Below are 25,549 nucleotides of genomic sequence, written 5' to 3' on the forward strand. Positions count from 1 at the left end.
GGGTGGGGGCAGGATCTGGTATGGGGTTTGGTGGGGTATGGGAAGGGATGGGAAGGGTAAACAAAGGAGGAGGCAACAATGCTTGATAAGAAATGTGCTCATTATCTTGCCCAAGTAATTGTAACACCTCTGTATGGCATTTTCACAATAAAAATGTGATATATCTCTATCTATATATCTATCTATATATAGATATAGATCTATCTATCTATATCTATCTATGTATGTATCTATCTATCTATATAGATAGATCTATATCTATCTATGTATGTATCTATCTATCTGATAGATAGATACATACATAGATAGATATAGATAGATACATACATACATATATATAGATATAATTATATAAAATGTTATTCTATGTCTCAGCCAGAAAGAATAACATTGCCTCTTTCATTAGGAAATGGAAAGACTTGAAAAAAATTGTATTAACTGAAGTAAGCTAGGCCCAAAGAAATATACATCCCAAGGTTTCCCTTATTTGCAGTGACTAGTACATATCTAGGACAAGCAGAGAAAATCAAAGGCTATATACATAAGACCACATGAGATAATGTTAAGCAAAATGAACCCTAAGACAGGGTCAAGAGGTTTGTTTTCCTTTCTTGCAAGTGTTATTAATGTACTTACAATGCACTATGTGATTCTTTTGTTTCTATTGTACGTCCTTCCCCGATGGTATAAACCCTGTTTCCACTGGATTTTATGCTGGTGTTCTGCACCTTGTATAAACATTTTTGTAATTTGGGGAGGGGAAGGGATATTGCAGAACCGCTTAAAATGGGGATGTAGGCTGACCCATTGTGACAATGAGATGTATAGGACACTATACTGAAAATGAACATTACAAGATCAGGGTGGGGGGGCTGGATGAGTTGGGAAGGCGGGGAGGGAAGTAATAGTAGGGGGAAAATAAAGGAGGAGGTAACAATGCTTACTATGAAAAGTGCTCATTACCCTACTCATGTAACTGTAACCCTTCTGTACCCTACTCATGTAACTGTAACCCTTCTGTGCATTTTTACAATAAAAAATTTAGAAAAATAAATAGTAGAAAATATATTTATATATTATATAACATATATTTTATTATACTAGTTATATATTATAAAATATATATTAAAATGTTTCAGATGTACTATATATTTTACATATATATAATATATACACATTTTATACAGATTTATTTATATACTTTATATACGCTTTATACATATATATGTAGAACTTTTGGAAGCACAGTGCCAACTGTCTGCCAGGAAACCATGCTGTGTAAAGGTCAAGCCCTCCTTTGCCATTTTTATTGGACATTAGCACAGGTTCTTGCAAGTTTGTGTACAAAATTTCCTGGTGCTGGCTTTGGTGGATTCTGTGTCTTTACAGGCTGGCTTCTCCCACAATCTCCTAACCTCACATACCTACTCAAGTTGTCTGGAATTGAAAAGCTGAAAATCACTTGATTTACTTAACTAGGGTAAAATACAAATCTATTGCCTCAGTTCACGTGGTGCATCATGCATGTAACAATGAAATGGATTTGTTGCTGTCCTCCCTGATCCTGATAGGTTACCTGGAGGAGCTGGAGAAAAGATGGATGGGATCAGGCAGGGAGGGGCATGGGAGGAGCAATAGCTGCCCACGTTGTGTTAGACACATCCCTGAAGAGCTCTGCTAGAGCCTCCAAGCAGACAGAAGGAGCAAAAGGAGCAAGCTAAAGGTGAGGTTAAGACGAACATGGGTAGCTGAGGTTGGTTCCAGTGGGACCCCATAGGGCAAGGGATACCTCCTAAACTGTCTAGTGTCCTTCTGTCCTTGGGTTTTGGGGGATCTTCTCCCAGTGTGTGCTCCACCGCGGGCAAGAGGCCTGCCCCAACTTCTCTCTGCTCTTCTGCCCCTATTATAATTGAGTGGCTCAGATCTGTAGGGACCCACGCTACTCTGCCTAAAGCTCCTTCTTGTCTACTCCTAATCCCAGGCATATTCTTTCTGGCCTTCTTTATTATTTGTTATCTCTAAAGAGAACCATGCTCTTTCCTCTAGGGGATAGCCATTCCTCTCTGCCTAATCAGTGGCAGGCCTTTTCCATCTGTCTGCTCACTGAGTGGAAAGGCCTGGTCTATGCAAAATGGAAACCATTTCCCTCCATGTTGCCTGCCTTGGAACCCAGTGAACACTACAGGCCTCTGCTGGACTGAATGAGGCAGGTGGAATGAAGGCGGCACCAGAGACACAAACCTGGCACTCCTGGATTGTGTTCAGTGTAACCAGCCACCACACTGGATGATAATTGGCCATCCATAGGGAATAGACACACAGAGCAAATCATTTCTCAATTAGGCAAATGATCTGGAAGCGGTTTTTCATTGTGTCTAATGTAATGATTTTTCATGTAATAATGTAATGATTGCTTATTCAAGTCAGTTTGGGCCTTAATTACAACATAAATTTCTGATTAATTACTAGCAGGGATACTCATCAGGTTATACAGCATTATCCCCTTCAACATTACCTTTGCTTGTAGATATTTTTGTACTTATGCCACCTGTGATTGGCAAGGTGTGTGCAGGTGAACTGATGGTTAACAGTCCATCGAGGTCCCACCTCTACAGGATGCATCAAGCATTACCCTTCTGCCGACCAAATCTATAGATCACACCTCTCTCTGGTATGAAGTGAGCTTCAGAGAAATAGTGGAGCCTTTTAGCAAGGCTGCTGCCAGCAAGGAAGAGCTAACAAAGCAGGCCTACTGCAGCCTCAGCATTGGCTATAATCTGGGATCCTGGATCTTGGGAGAGCTTTGTCCAATTCTCCAGGGAACTATGTCTTCCTAGTAGTCATTTGCTTGTAGCATAGCTCACCATGTTTTTAATTGAATGTCCAAAGAATGTGGCCATGAGGAAGCTTACTTTCCTCTGGAGTCTGGAACTTGGTATGTTCCATGAAGAAAGGCTAGGGATCCGCGCCAGTGGACTTCCCAGATGTTGGCTTTCTGCTTCCCTTCCCTCCCCTGCCCTGTGCTGCCCTGACCTTTTCTTTCTCTTCCTTCCGCTCCCTTTCTTTACTGTTCCCTTCTTTTTCTTCTTCTCCCTCTCTCCTCCCTTCCCATCTTCTCCTCTACCCCTAAACAGAAAATCAAAATTCACTAAATAATGATACCTCCTGCCCTTTCCCCAGCCCTTGACAGTTACCATTTCACTTTCTAAGAATTTTTCAATGCTAGTTACCATATGTGAGTGAAATCATACAGTAACTCAAGCTTAGTACATTGACAAAGTATCCTCAAGGCTTGTCTGTTTCAGACCTACATGACACAAGTGATGCACACATGACCCATAGGACTATGTATACATTGTGTGTGAGTATGAATTTGTATATGTGTGGCTCATTCATGGTTCATACATGGTTGTGTGTCAGTATTTATATGCGTTTGTGTGTATAAATTATTATTATGCTCACATACATACCATGTGAGTGAATGCATCACCATGATTGTGGTTTGGTTATATATTCCTGTGTTTTCACATACATGTCATTATATATGCATATTTATAGATGTATATGCAAACATGTTTGTTGTTCCAACTGAAGATTGTCAGTTAATCTTTCCTGCTGTCTCCTGCACATTGTTGCCTGCATTAATGTTTCTGCACTAGCCATAGCATTGCTGGAACAGGGAGTAATTAGCTTGCTCACTTTGGGTGAAATAAATATCTCAATGTGCAGAAACTCTTAAGAAATGTAATGTTCAAACTTTGAAAGGTACTTTGCACTAAAAGGTAATAAAGCACAGAAGTGCAAAGGCAAATCACTTGAGAAATAATTTTTGAAGCTTTCTGGAAGAGGGTGAGTGTCTGAATCTCCCTCCAAGTTAACAGTGCACTCTTGGGCTGTCTCACCTAACGATGTTAGTACAAAACACACACACATGCCATCTTGGTCATTTATATCACAGTATCTTGAAATGTTTTTAGTTAGAAAATGCTTCTGTGTCTTTGGCTGAAGAACCAGAATGCTGAAAACCTATTTTATTAATTAACTAAGTTCCATTCTTCACATTTTCTTTGATTCTTTTCCACTCCAGCACCCATCTAGGTGACTACATTATGTTCAGCATCGTGCTTTCTTTATTTGACAGTCTCCTAGACTTTCCTTGCTTTTGGTAACTTTGACAGTTCAGAGGCATATTTGTCATGGGTTTTATAGCACTGCCCTCAATTAGAATTTATCAAATATTCTTGTTACAATTTGATTGAGTTTGTGTGTTGGGTAAAAAAGTCACAGCAATACTTATTTTCAGAATCCATTGTATCATGAACCCAGGGAGTTGGCGTGGTGGGGCATAACTGTAATCCCACTACTCAAGGTGCAGAGCTAGGAGGGACTCTTCTATATGTAGATATGTTTTTCTCCCTCATTACTTACCTATTCCATTACTTATTTCTCTGTATTTTTACCTATGTATTGGATATGCTGTGGGTTATAACCTGACATTGCTGTCTTTTTTATTTATCACTAGAAAATTCTGTCTATTGGTCAGTAGCAAGTCTGCATATTGGGTCCTGTGTCCCACTGACTTCCTGGAGTTTTCTATTATTTTGCTAAGATCGTGTGTGTGTGTGTGTGTGTGTGTGTGTGTGTGTGTGTGTTGTCCCAGCCCTAGACCTAGTCATTTCTACAAGGAGTCTGGCTCTCCCCCATTAAAAAAACAGTTTGTGAAACTGTAATATGGATTTTATATGTTCTCATTGATGCCAGAAGTTATTGATTCTATTTAACTGAGACATAAGTTCTATATCTTTAGGTCTATGCCTTTTTAAAATTATCATTATAATGGTGATGTACAGAAAAGTTACAGATGTATAAGTCAGATAATGGATACATTTTTTGGACAATATCTCCCCTTCCCTTACTTTCTCTGTTTTTCTCTCCCATCTCACCAACAAATTGTATAGTTCATTTTCAACATAGTGTTCAGTGAATTTGTATGACTACTGAATTTGTTTGACTTTTGTATGACATATTTTGCAAGTTGTGGGGTTTGAACTCAGGGCCTGGGCACTGTCCCTGAGTTTCTTTGTGTTCAAGGCTAGCATTCTACCACCTAATCCATAGTGCCACTTCTGGCCTTCTCTGAGTAGTTTATTGGAGAGCCTCATGGACTTGCTTGCCTGGGCTGGCTTCTTACTGTGGCCCTCACATCTCAGCCTCCTGATTAGCTAGGAGTACAGGTATGAGCCTTTGGCACCCAGGATCTATGACTGATTTTTAATGCTGGAATGGTGCTCTCTCTCTCTCTCTCTCTCTCTCTCTCTCTCTCTCTCTCTCTCTCTCTCTCTCTCTCTCTCTCTCTCTCTCTCTCTCTCTCTCTCTCTCTCTCTCTCTCTCTCTCTCTCTCTCTCTCTCTCTCTCACACACACACACACACACACAAACACACACATAGATTTCCTATGATGTAGATACTTCAGGGAAACGTATGCTAAAAATCTTTTTTTTTTTTTATTGTGAACACACTGTACAGAGGAGTTACAATTACATGGGCAAGATAATGAGTACATTTCTTATCAAGCCTGGCAGCCTCCTCCTTTGTTTACCCTTCACATCCCTTCCCAGTCTCCCTCTGCCCCCCACCCAATCCTCCCTCCCACCAAAATTATAAAGTTCGTTTTCAACATGAAAACTTGTACTTCTCATTGTTGCAACGGGTCCACCTGTATCCTTAAATGACTTGTTTTTATAAGGATGTGAGCAAAGAGAATTGAGAAGGTGTAACCATCTTGGCTGGGCTTATGGGAGAAAATACGAGATTCATGAAATGGAAAATCCTGGGAAATTTAGAGCTAGGAAGAGTGAAGCTGGCCAAACAAGGTGGCTTCCTACTGAATTTTGTAGTATTTATTTTTCCCAGTTGTTGGCAAGGGAGGGCCTCATCGTCAGGGGCATTAGAGACTTTGATTCCACTCATTTATGAATGGGACATTATACAGGAATGAGACGTTTTAGTCTTTAAAAAATGAAGTCATGGCCCTCTGTGGCTGCATTATATTTGAAAAGCGGATTATTTGAAAACACAATCTGTGCAATTACAGAATAATAAATTATTAACTGAGAGGACTTTTTTACGGCTCTTGGTGATGTATCCTGCTATTTTTGCAATTATTTTTTTTCTTTTTTTTTATTTTTTTTATTGTAAAGATACTATACAGAGGGTTACAGTTACATGAGTGAGGTAATTAGTACACTTCCTCTTGAACATTGTTACCCCCTCCATTGTTTTCCCCCTACTATCCCCTCCCTCCCTCCCTTCCCCGAGGTTCTTTTTTTTTTTTTTTTTGATTGTGATTAAGTGATTACATAATTTCCGGAAATTCACAGTATTGTGGAATAATGATGCTCATTTAAAGTCACAAGTTCATTCTAACTTTCCTGGAGCAAATTGTCTATCACAGTCTGTAATATATAACGGTGCTCACATGTTATATACCATATATGTGATCAGCAGCATGGGGATATTTGGTAGTGGTTCAACCAGATGAGTGGGAGTTCTTTGTTTCTTAAGTCCTGTTAGTTTTGTCATATCACCTAACATTTTGGATTTAGCATCCACTTATCAGGGAGACCATGTACTGTTTGTCTCTTCATTTTTGGCTTACCTCACTCAACATGATTCCTTCTAGCTCCATCCATTTCCCTGCAAATGCCATTATTTTGTCATTTCTAATGGCTGCATATTATTCCATTGTGTATAGATACCACAATTTTTGGATCCATTCATCTGTGATGGGGCATCTAGGTTGTTTCCATATCCTAGCTATTGCGAACAATGCTGCAATAAACATGGAGGTGCACGTGTCCTTGTATATTGGTTCCTGTTGTTCAGGGTAGATGCCTAGAAGTGGTATGACTGGGTCATAAGGGAGGTCAATCTTTAGCTTTCTAAGGACCCTCCAGACTGCTTTCCAAAGTGGTTGTATAAGTGTACATTCCCACCAGCAGTGCAATAGCGTTCCTCGTTCTCCACATCCCCTCCAGCATTTGTCGTTGGCTGATTTGTGGATGTGGGACATTCTGACTGGGGTAAGGTGGTATCTCAGGGTTGTCTTTATTTGCATTTCCTTCACCACCAGGATGATGAACATTTCCTCATGTGTTTCTTTGCCATTTTTATTTCTTCAATTGAGAAGTCCCTCTTTAGTTCCCTTGCCCATTTAGTAATTGGTTTGTTGGGTTTGGGAGGGATTCATTTCTTGAGTTCCCTGTATATACAGGATGTTAACCCCTTGTCTGATATATTGCTGGTAAATATTTTTTCCCAATTAGTTGGTTGTCTTTCTAGCTTGGTTGCGACAGCTTTATCTGTGCAGAAGCTTTTTATTTTAAGGTAGTCCCATTTGTCGAGTCTCTCTCCAACTTGTTGTGACCCTGCGACTCTGTTCAGGAAGTTCCTTCCTGTGCCTATTAGTTCAAGTGTCTCTCCTACTCTGTCCTGCAGTACTTTCAGAGATTCAGGTTTAATGTTAACGTCTTTAATACATTTTGCGTTGATGTTGGTGCATGGTGATAGGTTGGGGTCCACTTTTAGATTTCTGCATGTGGCTGCCCAGTTTTCCCAGCACCAGCGGTTGAAGAGGCTGTGTTTCTTCCATTGTATGTCTTTGGCTCCTTTGTCGAATATCAGCTGGCTGTAGGCCTGTGGATTTATTTCTGGATCTTCGATTCTGTTCCATTGGTCTTCGGGTCTGTTTTTGTGCCAGTACCATGCTGTCTTTGTTATTATAGCTCTGTAGTAGAGTTTGAAGTTCGGCATGGATAGCCCTCCCATATTGTCTTTATCCCCTAGAATTGTTTTGGCTATTCTAGGTCTTTTGTTGTTCCATATGAATTTTTGGACTGTTTTCTGTATTTCAGTGATGTACGTCATTGGGATTTTAATATGAATTGCATTGAATTTGTATATTAGTTTTGGAAGTATTACCATCTTTACTATATTAAGTCGGCCTATCCAGGAGCATGGGAGGTCTTTCCATTTCCTAGTGTCTTCTGCAATTTCTTTCTTTAACTTTTTATAGTTCTCATTAAATAGTTCTTTTACATCTTTGGTTAGGTTAATTCCTAAATATTTTATTTTTTGGGAGGTTATTGTGAATGGGGTTGCTCCCTTTATTTCCCTCTCTTCCTGTACATTATCAGTGTATAAGAAGGCAACTGATTTTTGTGGGTTTATTTTGTATCCTGCTATTTTGCCGAAGTGATTTCTGGTTTCTAAGAGTTTGGGGATAGAGTTTTTGAGATCGTGGAGGTATAGTATCATGTTGTCTGCAAAAAGTGATAGTTTAACTTCCTCTTTCCCTATGCAGATCCCTTTAATGTCTTTTTCTTGCCTTATTGCCCTGGCTAAGGGTTCTAGGACTATATTGAAGAGGAGTGGAGACAGTGGACATCCTTGCCTTGTTCCTGATTTTAGGAGAATTGGTTGTAGCTTTTCCCCATTAAGTATAATATTGGCTATTGGTCTGTCATAAATGGCTTTTATTGTTTTTAGAAATGTTCCTTCTATTCCTATTTTCTCCAGAGCTTTTAGCATGAATGAATGTTGAATTTTGTCAAAGGCCTTTTCTGCATCTGTGGCGATAATCATGTGATTCTTGACCTTGGCTCTGTTGATATGTTGGATTACATTTCTTGACTTACGTATGTTAAACCATCCCTGTGTCTCTGGGATGAAGCCTACCTGGTCATAGTGAATTAATTTTTTTATGTGTTTCTGGATTCTGTTAGCTAGAATCTTGTTAAGGATCTTTGCATCTGTGTTCATCAAGGAGATTGGCCTGTAATTCTCCTTTTTGGTTGGGTCTTTGCCTGGTTTGGGGATGAGTGTGATATTGGCTTCGTAGAATGAGTTTGGGATAGCTCCCTCCTTCTCTGTTTCTCTGAAGAGCTTGAGGAGTATGGGTATTAGTTCTTCTTTAAAAGTCTTATAGAATTCTGCTGTGAATCCATCTGGTCCTGGGCTTGTTTTTGTTGGAAGACTTTTGATAGCTTCCTGTATCTCATTATAGGATATTGGCTTATTTAATTGGTTAACTTCTTCTTTGCTCAGTTTGGGCAACTTGTATTTCTCTAAAAATGCATCCATTTCCGCCCGATTTTCTTCCTTTAGAGAGTATAGCTTTTGAAAGTAGTCTGTTAGAATTGTTTGGATATCTTGGGTACGTGTTGTGATGTTTCCTGTGGCATCCCTAATCCTATTTATATGGGTTTCCTCTCTTCTTTTTTAAATTAATCTAGCCAATGGGCCATCAACTTTGTTTATTTTTTGAAAGAACCAGCTTTTTGTTTGGTTTATTTTGGTTATGGTTTTCTGATTTTCTAATTGGTTAATCTCTGCTTTTAATTTGGTTATCTGGCTTCGTCTAGTAGCTTTAGGTCCCATTTTTTCTTGTTTTTCTAGCTGTTTTAATTGCAACATGAGATTATTTACTTGGTCTGTCTCCATTCTCTTGATGTGGGCACTGAGGGCAATAAATTTGCCCCTCAGGACTGCTTTTGCTGTGTCCCACAAGTTTCTTTGTGAGGTGTTTTCATTTTCATTGAGTTGTAGGAAATACTTTATTTCTTCTCTGATCTCTTCTGTTATCCAGGCATTGTTAAGGAGTGTGCTGTTCAATTTCCATGTATTAGAGAAATTTCTGTGGTATGCTTTGTTATTGAGAGCTAGTTTGATTCCACTGTGGTCAGATAGGATACAGGGGATTATGTCGATCCCTTTGTATTTGCTTAAGTTCCTTGCATGAACTATGATATGGTCTATTTTGGAGAAAGTTCCGTGAGCTGCTGAAAAGAATGTTTACTGTGTTGTTTTAGGGTGAAATACTCGGTAGATGTCAGTTAATTCCACTTGGAGTATGGCCTCTCTTAATTCGGTAGCTTCTTTGCCAATCCTCTGGTTGGTAGACCTGTCCTTTGGTGAGAGTGGTGTGTTAAAGTCTCCTAGTATTATCGTATTGGGATCTATTTTATTCTGTAAGTTTGAGAGCATTTTTTTGACATATCTGGGTGCACCAATATTTGGGGCATATAAGGTGATGATGGTTATATCCTCCTCTTGGATTGTTCCCTTTATTAATATGTAGTGTCCGTCCTTGTCTTTCTGTACTGATTTTAATGAAAAGTTTATTTTGTCAGATATCAGGATAGCTACACCTGCTTTCTTACTGGGGGCATTTGATTGGTAGATCCTTTTCCACACTTTCACTCTGAGTTTGTATGTTTGGCTGAGAGGTGGGTCTCCTGAAGGCAACAGATGGATGGGTCTTGTTTTCTGATCCAGTCCTCAGTTCGTTTTCTTTTAATTGGCGAATTCAGCCCATTTATATTAAGAGAAAGTATAGAGAGATGCATTGTTGTCCCTGCCATTCCGTTTTCCTAAGTTTTTCTTCTTTCCTTTCCTCCTGTGCTTGCTCCGTTAGACTTTGAGTAACGCCTGTTTGGGGCAGGCCCCAGTTCCTGGTTGCTTTCTTCAGGTTGTGTCCCCCCTCTTAGAATTCTTTGTAATGCTGGCTTAATGTTTATGTATTCATTTAGTTTTTCTTTGCTATTAAAATTTTCAGTTCTCCATCGAATGTGAATGCTAGCTTTGCCGGGTATATTAGTCTGGGTTGGCAGTTATTGGCTCTCAGGGCTCGTATGGTGCTTTCCCAGGCTTTTCTTGCATTCATTGTGTGGAGAGATCTGCAGTGATTCTAATTTTTTTTCCCGTTGTAGTATAGCTCCTTCTTCATTTTTGCTGCATGCAGGATTGTTTCCTTATTATTCAGATCTATCATTTTTACTATAATGTGTCTAGAAGTGTTTCTCCTGGGGTCTTGCTTGTTGGGTGTTCGATAAGTTTTTGTGATGTAGTTAAGATGGTCGTTTTTGAGGTGGGGAAAATTTTCATTGATTATCTTGTTAAATAGGTGTTGCATTCCCTTGCTCTGGGATTCCTCACCTTTGTCCACTCTGATTATGCGAAGGTTAAATTTTTTAGCATTATCTGCATGCTCTTGAATTTCCCTTTGGTTTAATTTGAGTGATTTTGCCATATCTGTCACTCTTTGGTCTATTTGGTGTATTCTGTCTTCTGTATCTGACACTCTACCTTCCATTTCATTCACTCTGTTCATTCTATTGTGGTTTGCATGGAGGAAATGGATCCCTTTATGGATTCAATGTTGGTTCTCAGAGTACTGATCTCACCTATCAATGAGGTATGCATTACCTCTAATTTGGCGTTTATCTCACTTCTTACTGAGGTTTGTGCAGCTTCTATTTTTGCATGCATCTCTTGTTTGATACCCTGTATCTCTTTTGTTAGTTCATCCATGTGCTCTTTCAATTTCTGATCAATTTCTCGCTTTATTTCTTGAGTCATTGCCTCCAGCAACCCTTGGATGTAGCTTTTGTCTTCCATTCATGCTTTGCTCCCACTGGGGCTCTCCCCTGCGTGGCTGCTGGCTTTTGAGGTTAGCTTGCTGTCCTGGGTGGTGGTAAACCTTGTGATATTTCTCTGTGATTTTCGCATGGAGGTTCAGGAGACTGCTCTTCAATTTTGTTTTGGTGTGTCTGTCTTTGCTTGGTTGCTGATTCTGTATTGGTAGAGAGAGTCTGTGCCTGATCTGGGTTCTGTTGGGAGCCTATTTCCAGCTGCTATTCTGACTTACTTAGGATTCTCAGCTCTCCGCTGTAGATTGCTGGCAGTTCCCGCCTTTGGAAGGGTTGAGCAGCCTAGACTGCTTGTGTTTGCTCCTACGGGTGCTCTTGTGAAGAAGAGATGCTCTAGATGCACTCTCCCAAATACTGGAGTCTGCTATGGGCTCCTGATGCATTTTTGTTTGTTTGTTTTGGGCTGGTTGTGGGCTTGAACTCTAGGTTTGGGTGCTGTCCCTCAGCTCTTCAGCTCAAGGCTGGCACCCTCCCATTTGAGCCACAGCACCACTTCTGACCCTTTTTGCTTTTGTGATGCTGAGGAATCAGATCCAGGGCCTCATACATCCAAGACTATCACTCTATTGCTGAACCACCTTAACAGTCTGACCTCCTGCTTACTATCAGGTGCTGGCAGCCTGTGTTGCCCAATTCCCAGTCTAGGATATATGGGTGGAGTTTTGGTGGGGTTTGGGCTTCTCTTGTCCTGGGCCTCAAGGTCTTTTGTTGTCACAGGCGTGCTTCCCGGGGAGTGTTGTTTCCTGGTTTTCTCCCCTCTGTTGAGGCATATGCTCAGCTTTTTACTTCAGTTGGTAGGAGTTGGTCGTGTTGTTCAGGCACCGGATCCCGGGGCCTGGTTCCGGCCCCAGCCTGGAGCACGCTCATTAGGCCTGTGCTGATGTGTAGACCACCTAGGTTATGCAGCCTGGAGCGCACTTGTTAGGCCTGTGCTGATGTGTATACCACCTAGGTTATACAGCCTGGGGGACACAGTTCAAATTTCTTCTACTGTTGGTAGTCTTGACCCAGGGGCCCTGTTCCTGGCTTGGGCATTTAAGCTCCCTTCCAGGGCACTCTTGCTCTAGCCTGGCCAGCTGAGTGTGCTCCATGGGCTGGTGGAGCTCTCAAATAGTTCCCAGTTTTAGTGGGTCCTGTGGTCTGGGTGTTGGGGTAGGGAGTCTAGGTCAGGGTCTGGGGATTCGCTCCAGCTCTGGTCTCCCTTGAGGGATACACTTCCCCTGTGGGATACTCACCCTGGAGCTGGTTGTTTCTGTGTGAGTTCTTGTTGCAATCCGAGTTCAGTTGGGGTGGTTGCGGGCTGGGTTGGGTGGTGGTGGCTCTGTGTGATTCTTTTCTGTCTCTGCCTCTGTCGAAGCTGTCGGGTCAAAAGTGTCCATGCTCAGGCAGCTTCTTCGCGGTGCCTCTGGGGCCCGGGCGGCCCCGCCAGGTCGTTGCGATCGCGATCGGGCAGGTGGTCTGCCGACAGGTCCCTTTGTGGCGCTGCTGGTGCCGAGCGGCTTTGGTGGGATGGAGCCTCTCTGCTCCGGTGGAGAGTGAGGGGTGGGGGTGGGATCCTCGTGGAGACTCCCGGAGACTCTCTGTTCCTGGCGATCCGCTGTTCTGCAAACCGGTACCTGGTGATCTGAAAGTGGCCCCCTGTGTGTCTCGGGCTCCGGCAGCCCCCGCCGGGCAGGCTGGCCGGCGGCTTGGCACACTGCCGCGCGGCCAGTAAAGGTTTGGGGAGGGGTCTTTGCTTTTCTCTGTTCTGAAATTCTTCTTTTCATCTCTTTCTTTTTTTGTTATTCTCCACCTCTGGTTTTTCTCTGAGTGTTCATCTTTTTGTTGTTGTCGGTCTCTTGGGGAGATTAAGCGTTGGAACTTGAACTCTCTTTTTGGTTGGAGAGAGCTGTGGCGTTTCCCTACTGCCCCGTCGCGATCTTCCCCACTTCTGCCGCAATTATTTTGTATGAGCATTCTAAGGTACTGTATGATTGATCTTCTTTTTTTTTTTAATTTAATTTTATTTTATTTGAGAACATACTGTACAGAGGGGCTACAATTACATGGGCAGGATAATGCATACATTTTTTACCAAGCATTGCAGCCTCCTCCTTTGTTTAGGTGATTGATCTTCTTTTGAGAGTTTTCCTTCCCTCTTTCCAACTTCCTAACTTCCTAACTTTCTTCTCTTGTGCATGTTTTTGTGCCTTGAGCTGAAGAGCTGAAGGACAGTGTTCAGGCCCAGAGTTCAAGCCCCACAAAAAGAAAAGTTTTCTGGAGAAGGATCTAAGCCTGGAGTCACAACTCTGTCAGCATGGACTGACCTCTGTCACTTGCTGACACCAGAGTGACAGGAAGCAAACAAGTATAAATTCCTCACTTTGTGCAAGCTTCAGGATCTTCATGTTCCCCTGTGCTCCCCTGCTTGCTTACATTCTGTATTTGCCCATTTATTTACAAGTCTTGACACAATTTTTCGTAATGGTATCTGGCAAGTCTCACATTTGGTAAGTAGGTGTTCAATCCCCATTTCTCCTGGAAGGTGCATGCCTTTGTTTAAATCTCGAAGTATTTCATTGTTCCAGTGTCTCACCTCAATGAGAAATTCAATGGAATAGTTGTGGGGATTTTTTCTTTTCTGTTTTTTGTAAGGCATGGGGCTTGAGCTCTGGGTCTGGGTACTGTTCCCGAGCTCTTTTTGTTCAAGATTAGCACTCTACCACTTAAGCCAAAGTGCCACTTCTGCTTTTTTTTCTGAGTAGTTTATTGGAGATAAGAGTCTTACCAACTATCCTGCTTGTGTTGATTTTGAACTAAGATCCACAGATCTCAGTCCCTTGAGTAGCTAGGATTATAGATGTGAGCCCTGCAACCTGCTGAAGAAGTTTTTGACTTGCAATTTGTCTGGACATTTTTTGTGCACATTTGGTTTGATGTTATTTGTGGCTTTCTTCTGGCTGGAAATTTTATGCAAATATTTCACTTACTTGTGTGAGAATTGCTTTGACTCATTTATTAATCACAGAATAGGGTCTGGGAAAGCAAATTCCCAGCCCTAAGCTGTGGTTTCTTGTTTCTCCATGGTTCTCTAATAATTTACCTGCACATGGACTCTCCAGAGTGACTTTCACTCTTGTGCTGTGAGTCTTCTGTCCACAAGATGCTTCTCACATGAAGTGCACTCTCTCCTAGTCCATGAATGTTAGCACACAGCTCCCTGTGTAAAGGCACATTGAACAACACCCTCACAGGCCTGTGACTACCTGTGTACCATTCAGAACTGCAAGGTCCATATCTTTCTAATCCAATAGACCTATACCAGAATCAACTAAATACCTGAAAAAGATTTAATAAACAGAAACATCAAAATTTGGCAAGAATAAACAAAAACCTCACATTGCATTAGTGTAATTGGCTGGTGTGTCTGTCTCCACTACAAATTTATGAGCTACAGCCAGGATTTATACTGCCCATTGGGGTGTAGCATAATCCAATGTTTATCATTTTATAAGGACAGAAATCAAAAGATGAAACATAGAATGTCACGTGCTACTTCAGCAGAGGAAAAGAGAGAAAAGATGAATAGAAGAGAGAATCACAAGGAGAAGAGCCCAGAGTCAGTTTATCATCAGTCCCCAGTCAACTGAGGAATGATGATTTATTGAAACACCTGGCAGAGTTCTGCAAAAGCCGTTCTTTTTTTATTATTTTAATAAGTTTTATTGTGAAAATACTGTACAAAGGGGTTACAGTTACATGAGCAAGGTAATGAGTACATTTCTTATCAATAATTGTTGCCTCCTCCTTTTTTCCCCCTACCATCTTTCCCTCCTACTTCAACAACTACACTCACGACTCCTCGTCCAACTCCCCTCCATCTCACCCCACAACCCCCCTGCTGAAATTGTAAAGTTCATATTTCAACATAGTGTCTTCTACATCTAATTGTTGCAATGGGTCAACCTATATTCCTATTTAAACATTTTGTTTTTTCCCTTCCCATTCTGAAATTATACCAGCATTAAACACAGTGAAAACAGGGGTTCTACAGTGGGGAATGGACATACAAAGCAACAAAAAACATCACAAGGTACCTTATAAAGATATTAGAAAAAAATAGAAAGAAAGAAAAACATTACTTATGTCCCTATCTTGGGGTTCATTTTGCTTAATGTCATCTTAACTGGTAATATGTATATAGCTTTTGACCTTTTCTACGTGTCCCAGACATATACTAGTTATTGCAAATAACTAGGGAAACCGTAAGGCCTATGTTTCTTTGGGTCTGGCATACTTCACTTATTATATTTTTTTGTCTTTCCATTTCCTAAAAAATGGGGCAATGCCATTCTTTCTGATGGAGGTATAGAATTCCATTACATATGTATATATATATATATATATATATATATATATATATATATATATACATATATGTGTATTGTGTGTGTGTGTATCACATTTTCTTGATCCATTTATCTACTGAGGGGCATCTGGGTTGGTTCCATATCTTAGCCATGGTAAATAATGCTGTAATAAACAGTAGTGCTGGTAGATTTAGTATGGTGTTGTTTGTGTTCATTTGGGAAAATGCCCAAAAGTGGGATTTCTGGGTCATAGGGGAGATCTATGTGCAGTCTTTTGAGGAAACTCCATACAATTTTCCAAAGTGATTGAACAAGTTTATACTCCCACCAACAATACAGTAGGGTTCCCTTTTGGCCACATCTCCTCCAGCATCAGTTGTTATTAGAGTTCTTGATTATAGCCATTCTAACTGGGGTGAGGTGGTATCTCAATGTTATTTTGATTTGCATTTCTTTTATGGCTAGAGCATTTCTCCATGTGTCTATTGGCCATTCTTCTTCAAATAATAACAAAAACACAAATAAACACAAAAACGAAGGATCCACACTTAAAACTGGTCCCAATTTTAAAACAAAAGTAGACAACAACCAAAGGCTGAGTTGGGGACTAACGGGTCCCCAGTACATCCCTACCAGAATTCTGCCCTGTTCTCACTCAGCAAGCTGAATGCAGAGTCTGCTGAATGAGCCTGCCATGCTCACCCAGAACTTCCCTACCTCAGAAAACATAGAACAGAAAACACACTGAAGTAAACAAGACAGACAAGTGGCCACAAAAACAAAATCAATTCTCAGTGAATGGGACAACATCTCACCACCATTCACTAAAAAGAGGACTCTAACCCCACCCCCCTCCACTCACCTCTGGAGGATTTTTCTTTTAGATTCTTGCAAAAGTTGACCTAGGGGCATTCCAAGGTGGAGAAGAATTCCCAGTCATCTTCAGGCAAGGAAAAAATGTCCTTAGCAGTGGTCCCTAAGACTGACAGGTTCTCCCCTATGCTCAGACCCCCTGAGCAAGGCCTGAGGCTGAGATCTAACTGGGGCCACTTGCAGGTGGTCAGTGGCAGTTTCATAATTGACAAATATTTAAGCAATCTCCCGTCCAACTAGGACTGCTAGGACAGGTAGAATTGAGGGGTTGAGGCGTCCCTGGACCTCCTCAGCCATAGGGGACTCTGCTGCGTCCAGCCTCACCCTACTTTTGGCCTCACTCTGGCGCCTTCTCTACCTAGGTCGACCCCGCTTACCTTGAGGCTTTTCTCGGAACTTCTCTCCAACAGCCAAGTGCTCACACACTGTCCTACCAGCCAGGGACTTCAATCCCCCTCAGGTTGGAGTGGCTAAGAGCTCTATCCTGGACAAGCCCTCATTAAATGTAGTAGGAAGACCCCCTACTCAGGGCTGGCAAGCCAACCTAATCTTCTGGAGTGACAGATTCCACTGCAACAAAGATGTTTATAAGGAATCAACTTTATTGAGGTTCCTACACTGACCAGCCAGGGCCTCAGCACAGGCTCGGAAGCTGATACTACAACCTGGAGCGGCCCCCATTCTTTGGTTTTTAAAGACAAAATCCATGAGGTCAAGCCTTGTCACGTGCAGGTGACCAATGGGATCGTAACACACACAAAGGATTGTACGGCCATACCAGACCACACACAGTTGGCTAATAGGTGGAGTTTACTGTAAGCATGTGCAAAAGGCAGGGTTTATCATAAAGCATGTGGTGTCACCAGCTGGAGCCAGATTACAACCTATCTGTTTTATGGGTCAGTCCTTAACTGAACAATCAAGGTGGGTAAGGTTGTTAAGGGGAGAGGAGCATAGAGGCATTCTTTCCATTGCAAGAAATGGGCTGGTTGGAGCCAAGGTCGAGTTAACCTTGTTTAGAGGGTTTTTTTTCTCTAAAATCCCTAAAACAAAGACAAAGCCAGGAAAGAAGCTGTACCAGCTCGAGTCCCTGTCAGGGCATACTTCAGTATATATGTGAGAATATAAGTAGAAAACAGGTTGGGTTGGCGTAAGGGAAGGAAGAAAAGTGGAAAGTTTGACAATGATCCAGATGTATTGTACATTGAAATGTACATACACTCCATTCAACATACGTACATACATAAATACATTCTATTCAACACTGACATGATGAAGCAAAACCCTTTTGGACTACTAGCTAAAGATTAAAAAAAAAGTTTTGTTTTAATATTAAGAGACCAGAAGCATAAACCTTTAAAGATAAATAAGAGGATAGCATTAATATATTGTTGAGGCTGCGCTCTTTTCAATACAAAATTTAATAAGTGTCAAGTCTGCTGCAAATGTAAATTTTATTTGCCAATTCTTTTTGCAAATTGCTTAAAATATAAAGAACCAAATTCCAATATCCATTCACTTCCAAAAAAATCTTATAGATCTCTAGGTTTCTCAGTTGTTTCTAAATATCTTAATGTAATGCACTATTGGAACTAATTTCATTCCACATTTAAATTTAAATTTAAAATCATTAAAGTCTTTTAAAAGCCTCTCACTCCGGCACAGGTATGGATAAATAACTGATGTTGTCAGAAGCAGAATTATTCAGAAGACTGTAAATGGATGCTTACCTAGTTTCCTCTCTGCTGGATCATAGAATACAACTGTCCTAATTGAAAAAAGTTAGCCTTCCCAGGTTTTCTGAATATAAATACTCCATCAATATTTTGTTATTAGAGGATTATTCATGATTAGCTATATGTTGATTGATAATGACCGAGCATGAGAGAAATTTGAGGGAAAACTATCTACACTTCAGTAAGGTTCTGACTTGTGTTTCACAAAGTGTTATGAAAGCTCTCCATGAGAAATCTAGCAGCTGCATTTCTAAAAAGTCCTTGTGTGCTTACACTTTCTGATACTGTCTCAATTCAAGTACTTCTCCTTGGCGTTCCATACTATTCAGTGATGCTGTATTAGCTCCTTGTTTTGCAGACCGGTCTTGGTGATGAAATTTGTGCTTTTCAAAATTGCTCTCCCAATTCCATCCACAAAATGTGGACAAAAATTATCTGAAAAAATTGTATCTGTTGATAGTGCATATACTTTTATTTTTCATTACAAACATAGAATGTAGTAAAAATTTTCATAGCAATTACTCTGCACTAGTTTGTGGGCAGATTCTAATGTAAATAATATACTGTGTTCACGTAGAGAATTAGAGTATCCAAAGTTTAATATGCCTGTGGTCCTAAAACCAATACCTTACTGATATTAAGTGACAAATACAACTTCCTATAAGTACAGAAGTTTTCATTGTATCTTTTTAATATATATTTTTATTGTAAAAATACTGTATGGAGGGGATACAGTTACATAAGTAAGGTAATGAGTACATTTCATTTTTTTTCTCTATTGTCGTTCATGAGGCTTGAACTCTGGGCCTGAACGCTGTCCTCAGCTCTTCAGCTCAAGGCTAGCACTCTACCACTTGACCTACAGTGCCACTTCCTGTCTTTGGGTGGTTTATTGGAGATAAGAATTTCTCAGGGGCTGGGAAGGTGGCTCAGTGGTAGAGTGCTTGCCTTGCATGCATGAGGCCCTGGGTTCGATTCCTCAGCACCACATAAGCAAAAAGAAAAAAGCCAGAATTTCTTGGAATTCCTTCCCGGTCTGGCTTTAAATCGAGATCCTCAGATCTCAGCATCCTGAGTAGCTAGGATTAGAGGCCTGAGCCACCTGCGCCCAGCATGAGTATATATCTTATTGAGCACCCTCCCCTTTGTTTTGCCCCTACCATCCCTTCTCTTCACACCTCCCCAACTCATCCCTCCACCCCCTCTTTGATAGTGTCTTGTACATCTCATTGTTACAATGGGTCAACCTGTATCTTTTCCTCATATCTTAAATGAAGAAATACTGGCTTGATTTATGCTGATTCTACTTGTGTAGACACATGTAAAATCACTCACCAAGTCCAAGAGCACATCATTTTTTGTCAGTTGGTATAGTTGTTTTCTACACAATTATTGACAGTTTACAAATTATTCTCAAACTTTAATACATTAAAAATACTTTCTTCTTTTCTTATTTTCTTGGCCAGGAAATCAGCCAGACCTCAGTCAGCATTTCTCTCATAGGACTTTTCACATGGGTTGGTTAAATGTTGGTCTGAGGTCCAGTCTTCTGAGGACTCACTCATCTGCTTAGGAATTGATGCTGTCTTTTGGAAAAGAGCTCAAGGAAGGATGCTATTTAGCGCCTTATAACTTTATTTTTTTTATTGTGAGAACACTGTACAGAGGAGTTACAATTACATGGGCAACATAACGAGTACATTTCTTATCAAGCATTGTTGGCTACTCTTTCTTTCCTCTTCCCATCTTTTCCCATCTTCCCCCTACACCCGGTCATCCCCCCACCCACCAAAGTTGTAAAGTTCGTTTTTCGAGAAAACAACATTGAAATTCCACCTCACCCCAGTTAGAATGGTTATAATAAAGAACTCTAATAACAACAGATGCTGGAGGGGATGTGGACAGAAGTGAAGCTTTCTACATTGTTGGTGGGAGTGTAAACTTGTTCAACCACTTTGGAAAGCAGTATGGAGGTTCCTCAAAAGACTCCACATAGAGCTCCCCTATGACCCAGAAATCTGACTTTGAGCATTTACCCACATGATCACAAACAAGACCATACTAAAGCTACCAGCACGACTATGTTTATTGCACCCCTATTTACTACAGCTAAGATATGGAACCAACCCAGACGCCACTCAATAGATTAATGGATCAAGAAAATGTATATATACACAATGGAATTCTATGCCTCCATCAGAAAAGATGACATTGCCCCATTTGTTAGGAAATGGTAAGACTTGGAAAAAATTATATTAAGTGAAGTAAGCCAGGCCCAAAGAAACATAGGTCTCATGGTTTTCCTTATTTGCAATAACTAGTATATGTCTGAGTCAAGCAGAAAAGGTCAGATAACTTGATGTTAGGGGAATGAAGCCCAAGATAAGTATTCAAATGTTTTTTTGCCTTTCATGAAATTGTTTTTAACATTTTTATAAGATGATTTCTATGTTGCTTTGTATGTTCCTCCCCCACGGTATAACCCCTGCTTTCACTGTATTGATGTAGGTATAATTTGTGGAGGGGAAGGGAAAAAAATCATTTAACTAGGGATATAGGTGGACCTATTGCAACAATGAGATGTATAACTTTATTCTTTACAAGGATATTTTCCTGCTACTTTGGTTGTTAAGAGTGTCTATAAGAGCAAGCATTCTGTAGGGAGCTGGGAGACACCATATATTCTTTACTTACTGAGATTCCTAAGTGACTTGTACTGCATTTTGCAAGTCGAATCTGTCAAAACCTACCAGTTGTAAGAGATAAGAGGAGTGGTAAAAGAACTCATGGAGACAAATACATTTTCAACATATTTTGTTCCAAGCATTCCATCTAAGGCATAGTCAACAACTAGTGAAACTTGTGTTGGCTGTAAATATGTGTCTTTCTCCATGTGTGCATGTATACATGTGTATATGTATGTGTGAATTTGTGTGTATAGTAACATACATGTGTACATATATAAGGGCATATACATACATATATGCATATATAAATAAATATACATATGCAAATACATGTACATATATATAAATCAGTGTTCAGTGATTTAATCAATAGTTCCCAGCACATTGTCATTCTCACAAAGTGTACATGTTAAACTGCTCTGAGGAGCTGTGCTCTATGATGGGTATCCTTTGTTCTCACTTGCCCCATTACCTTGTTTTTCATCCCCGTGAACAACTTCGGTCTGCTTACAATAGGATAGTTTTGTTTTCATTACATGTAGTTACTTACTGATAATCAAAGACAAAGGTTTTTTGTAAAAGAAAAAGAACTTTTAGGTCTCAAGTCAAAATATCTTACCTATCCCAATGATTCCTATGAGATAAAATTTATAACAGAAGAAAAGTGAAAAGGAATTCCTAGATCTGTTGTTTTGCCATTTAGAATGGCAAAGAATAATATCACGCCAATCTTATAATTGTTAAAAACTGCAAGGGAAACTGTTGGTCCCTATCATGTTCCCACAAAACCAGTGGATCCTGAAGGATAATAGACCAGCTGAAATTCTAAGTAGCAGACATGGAGCCTGAAAGAGAAAGACCATGAATGAAAAAGGGTGAAAGAGAGAAGTACAATAATACTGAAAGTACATAACAGATAAACAAGAGCTGTATGAGAATATTCATACTGCTATCTTTAGACTCTTCATGTACATTTGAAGGTATCTGATGTATGATAACCCATCAATATAACATATAAAATGATTTTGATAAAAAATAAAAATGATGATTCCCTGCCTGGTTTTAGGATGAGGATTATGATGGCTTCATAGAATGTGTTCAGTAGTGAACTTTCTCTTTCAATTTCATTGAAGAGTTGGAGGAGTATTGGTGTGAGCTCTGCTTTGATGGCCTTGTAGAATTCCGCTGCAAAACCATCTGGTCCTGGACTTTTCTTAGATGGAAGGTCTCTTATTGCTGTTTCTATTTCAATGCTTGATATGGGCCTGGAAAGACTTCGAAAAAATTATATTAAGTGAAGTAAGCCAAGCCCAAAGAAACATAGGTCCCATGGTTTCCCTCATTTGCAATAGTTAGTATATGTATGAGTCAAGCAGAAAAGGTCAGAAAAGGTGATGTTAGGAAAATGAACCCTAAGATAAATGTTTTTTTTTCTTTCATTCATTTGTTTCTAACGCATTTATATGATTATTTCCTTGTTGCTTTGTATGTCTCTCTCCCACATTATAACCCCTGCTTTCACTGTATTTGATGTTGTTATAATTTGTGGAAGGGAAGGGGAAAAACAAGTCGTTTAAATAAGGATACAGGTGGACCCGTTGCAACAATGAGAAGTACAAGTTGTCATGTCGAAAACGAACTTTGCAACTTTGGTAGGGGGTGGGGGGAGGATTGGGTGGGGGGGAGGCTTGGAATGGATGGGAAGGGGAAATATAGGAGGAGGCTACAATGCTTGATAAGAAATATACTCATTATCTTGCCCATGTAATTGTAATCCCTCTGTACAGTTTTTTCACAATAAAAAAATAAAAATGACTCAGAAGAAATTATAAGTGCAAATATAATCTTCCCAGAAGAACACTCTCAGAGATATTTCATGACTTTGAAAAGGATAAAGTGGCTCAAGTTAGCATAAATTTAGAAGTATGACAATTCACAAAAATATAAAAAGATATTCATATATTTCATTATATAACCCAAAGCAGAAAGCAAATATTGTTTAGATGATTTTTTAAAGCATAGTCTTTCTGGAGCTGGGAAGGTGGCTCAATGGGAGAGTGCTTGCCTTGCATGCATGGGGCCCTGGGTTTGATTCCTCAACACTACAGAAGTAGAAAAAGACGAAGGCTCAAATGGTACCGCTAGCCTTGAGCTGAGGGACAGCACCCAGGACCCAGAGTTCAAGCCCCATGACCAACAAAATAAAAATCAACAAAACACTGCTGGGTGCCGGTGGCTCAGGACTGTAACCGTAGCTATGCAGGAGGCTGAGTTCTGAGGATCCCGGTTGAAAGCCAGCCCAGGCAGGAAAGTCCGTGAGAATCTTATCTCTAATAAACCACTAGAAAACCAGAAGTGGTGCTGTGGCTCAAGGGATAGCGTGCCAGCCTTGAGCTGAAGAGTGCAGGGACAGCGCTCTGGCCCAGAGTTCAAGCCTCAAGACTGACAAAAACAAAAAACACAAAAACAGTCTCTCACTTTTGTGGTCTCAACTCTGTAATACCGCCGCTTCAGACGAAGGCTAAGATTTTGGGTGTGGACCTTTATCATCCCTCCTAATTCAGACTGTACTTGATAATTTTTTTAATAAATAATTTGTTCTTAATTTTCTTCTTTGTAAACTCACATGCACCTATAAAAAATGCTTTGGCCATCCCAGTAAGCTTCTCAAAGTACCTCCTGAGGACGACTTATAAAAAGTTGTATTATATTACAAAAAGGAAAACAATGCAACAAATAAAGAAAATGGACAATTAAATATTAATGATTAATCAAATAAAAAAACAAACAATTACCAGTGTTCTACATATTAGATTTTACTACTTTCTCATATTCCTGTACATTTAAAACTGGCTAAGATTATGATGTTTAAAAAGAGGATTTTGTTTTGGTTTTTATTTTGGGTCTGGTCGTGGCCCTGGAGTCTGAGCCTGGGCGCTGCCCCTCAGCTCTTCAGCTCACGGCTAGCACTCTACCACTTGAGCCACATCACCACTTCCAGCTTGTTTTTTGTTTATGGGTGTTGAGGAATCGAACCCAGGGTCTCAAGCATGCAAGGCAAGCGCTTTACCACTGAGCCACCTTCCCAGCCCCTTAAAAAGAGTTTTATAGGCTATGAGTAGTCTTTAAAATTACCCACTAAGATTACTTTTTATGGCTCATCTCATCATTTGTATATGGCTTATATCATCATTTGTTCCTCACTAACATGTAAAGTAAGGAAGCCCTAAAAATTAAACAGAAACTATCTAGTTAACAAAGTCTTAACTCTTCACTCTGCTTCTTTACGCAAAGACTTTGCAACTTCTTATTGGTAATGTTTCTATAAACTCTGAAATGTACATAATTAGTACCATATGTCTGCTACCATAAACCTTAAATACTTTATAGAAAAGTTTATCACCTGCCAAACAGTCCTAATTTTGGCATATATATGCAAATTCCCAAAATTAAATACATTTAAAATTTAAAACTTTTAACAACCTTAACACTTGCTGCAGTGTTCATTATGACAGGTGCCTTGTATAGAACAATTGAATTCCTCCTCCTACACATCTCTTGAACAACAAATATCTGGAATTATTTTGTTTTTGACATGCCAGTCTTGACTTTATTCTTAAATGTGTGCTTATGTAAGAAATGCATGGTACTAACAGTTTGTTGTATTGCTAACAACAAAAAAAAAAGAAATACATGCTTCTAAAATTTCACAAGAATTCTTTTGAACTTACTTTTTTTTGAATTGTCTAGTTTAAGAAAATCAATTACACTTTATATATAAAAAATGTTCTGTGCTCAATTAGGCAGCAAATACGCTAAAATTGGAACAATACAGAGAAGATTAGCATGGCCCCTGAGCAAGGTTGACATGCAAATTAGTGAAATGTTCCATATTTTTGCAACAACAGATGCTGGAGAGTATCTGGCCACAGGGAACTCTAGTGCATTCTTGGTGGGTGTGTAAACTTGTTCAACCACTTTGGAAAGCAGTATGGAGGCTCTTCAAAAGACTCCATATGAAGCTTTCCTATGACCCAGCAATCCCACTTATGGGCATTTACCCGAATGATCACAAACAAGACCATACTAAAACTACCAGCACAGCTATGTTTACTGCAGCATTATTTACAATAGCTGATATAGAGCCAACCCTGATGCCCCTCAGTAGATGAATGGATCAAGAAAATGTGGGTGTATATAAACAATGGAATGCTATGCCTCCATCAGAAAGAATAGTATCACCCAATTTGTTAGGAATTGGAAAGTCTTGGAAAAAAATTTATTAAGTGAAGTAAGCCAAGTCCAAAGAAACATAGGTCCCGTGGTTTCCCTTATTTTCAATAACTAATATATGTCTGAGATAAGCAGAATAAGTCAAAAGCTATGTGCATATGAGCAGATAAGATGATATTAA

The 25,549-nt window shown here is 40.0% G+C and overlaps 1 non-coding gene across 1 annotated transcript; it reads left to right on the plus strand.

Moving 5' to 3' along the window:
• The first annotated feature begins 24,926 nt into the window (after positions 1-24,926).
• On the plus strand, positions 24,927-25,033 carry LOC138837188 (U6 spliceosomal RNA). Its single transcript, XR_011375222.1, has one exon. It is a non-coding gene; the product is annotated as a U6 spliceosomal RNA (small nuclear RNA).
• The last annotated feature ends 516 nt before the right edge of the window (positions 25,034-25,549 follow it).

Source organism: Dipodomys merriami, unplaced genomic scaffold (genome assembly GCF_024711535.1).
Source record: "Dipodomys merriami isolate MVZ:Mamm:240054 unplaced genomic scaffold, mDipMer1.0.p SCAF_2656, whole genome shotgun sequence".
NCBI lineage: Eukaryota > Metazoa > Chordata > Mammalia > Rodentia > Heteromyidae > Dipodomys > Dipodomys merriami.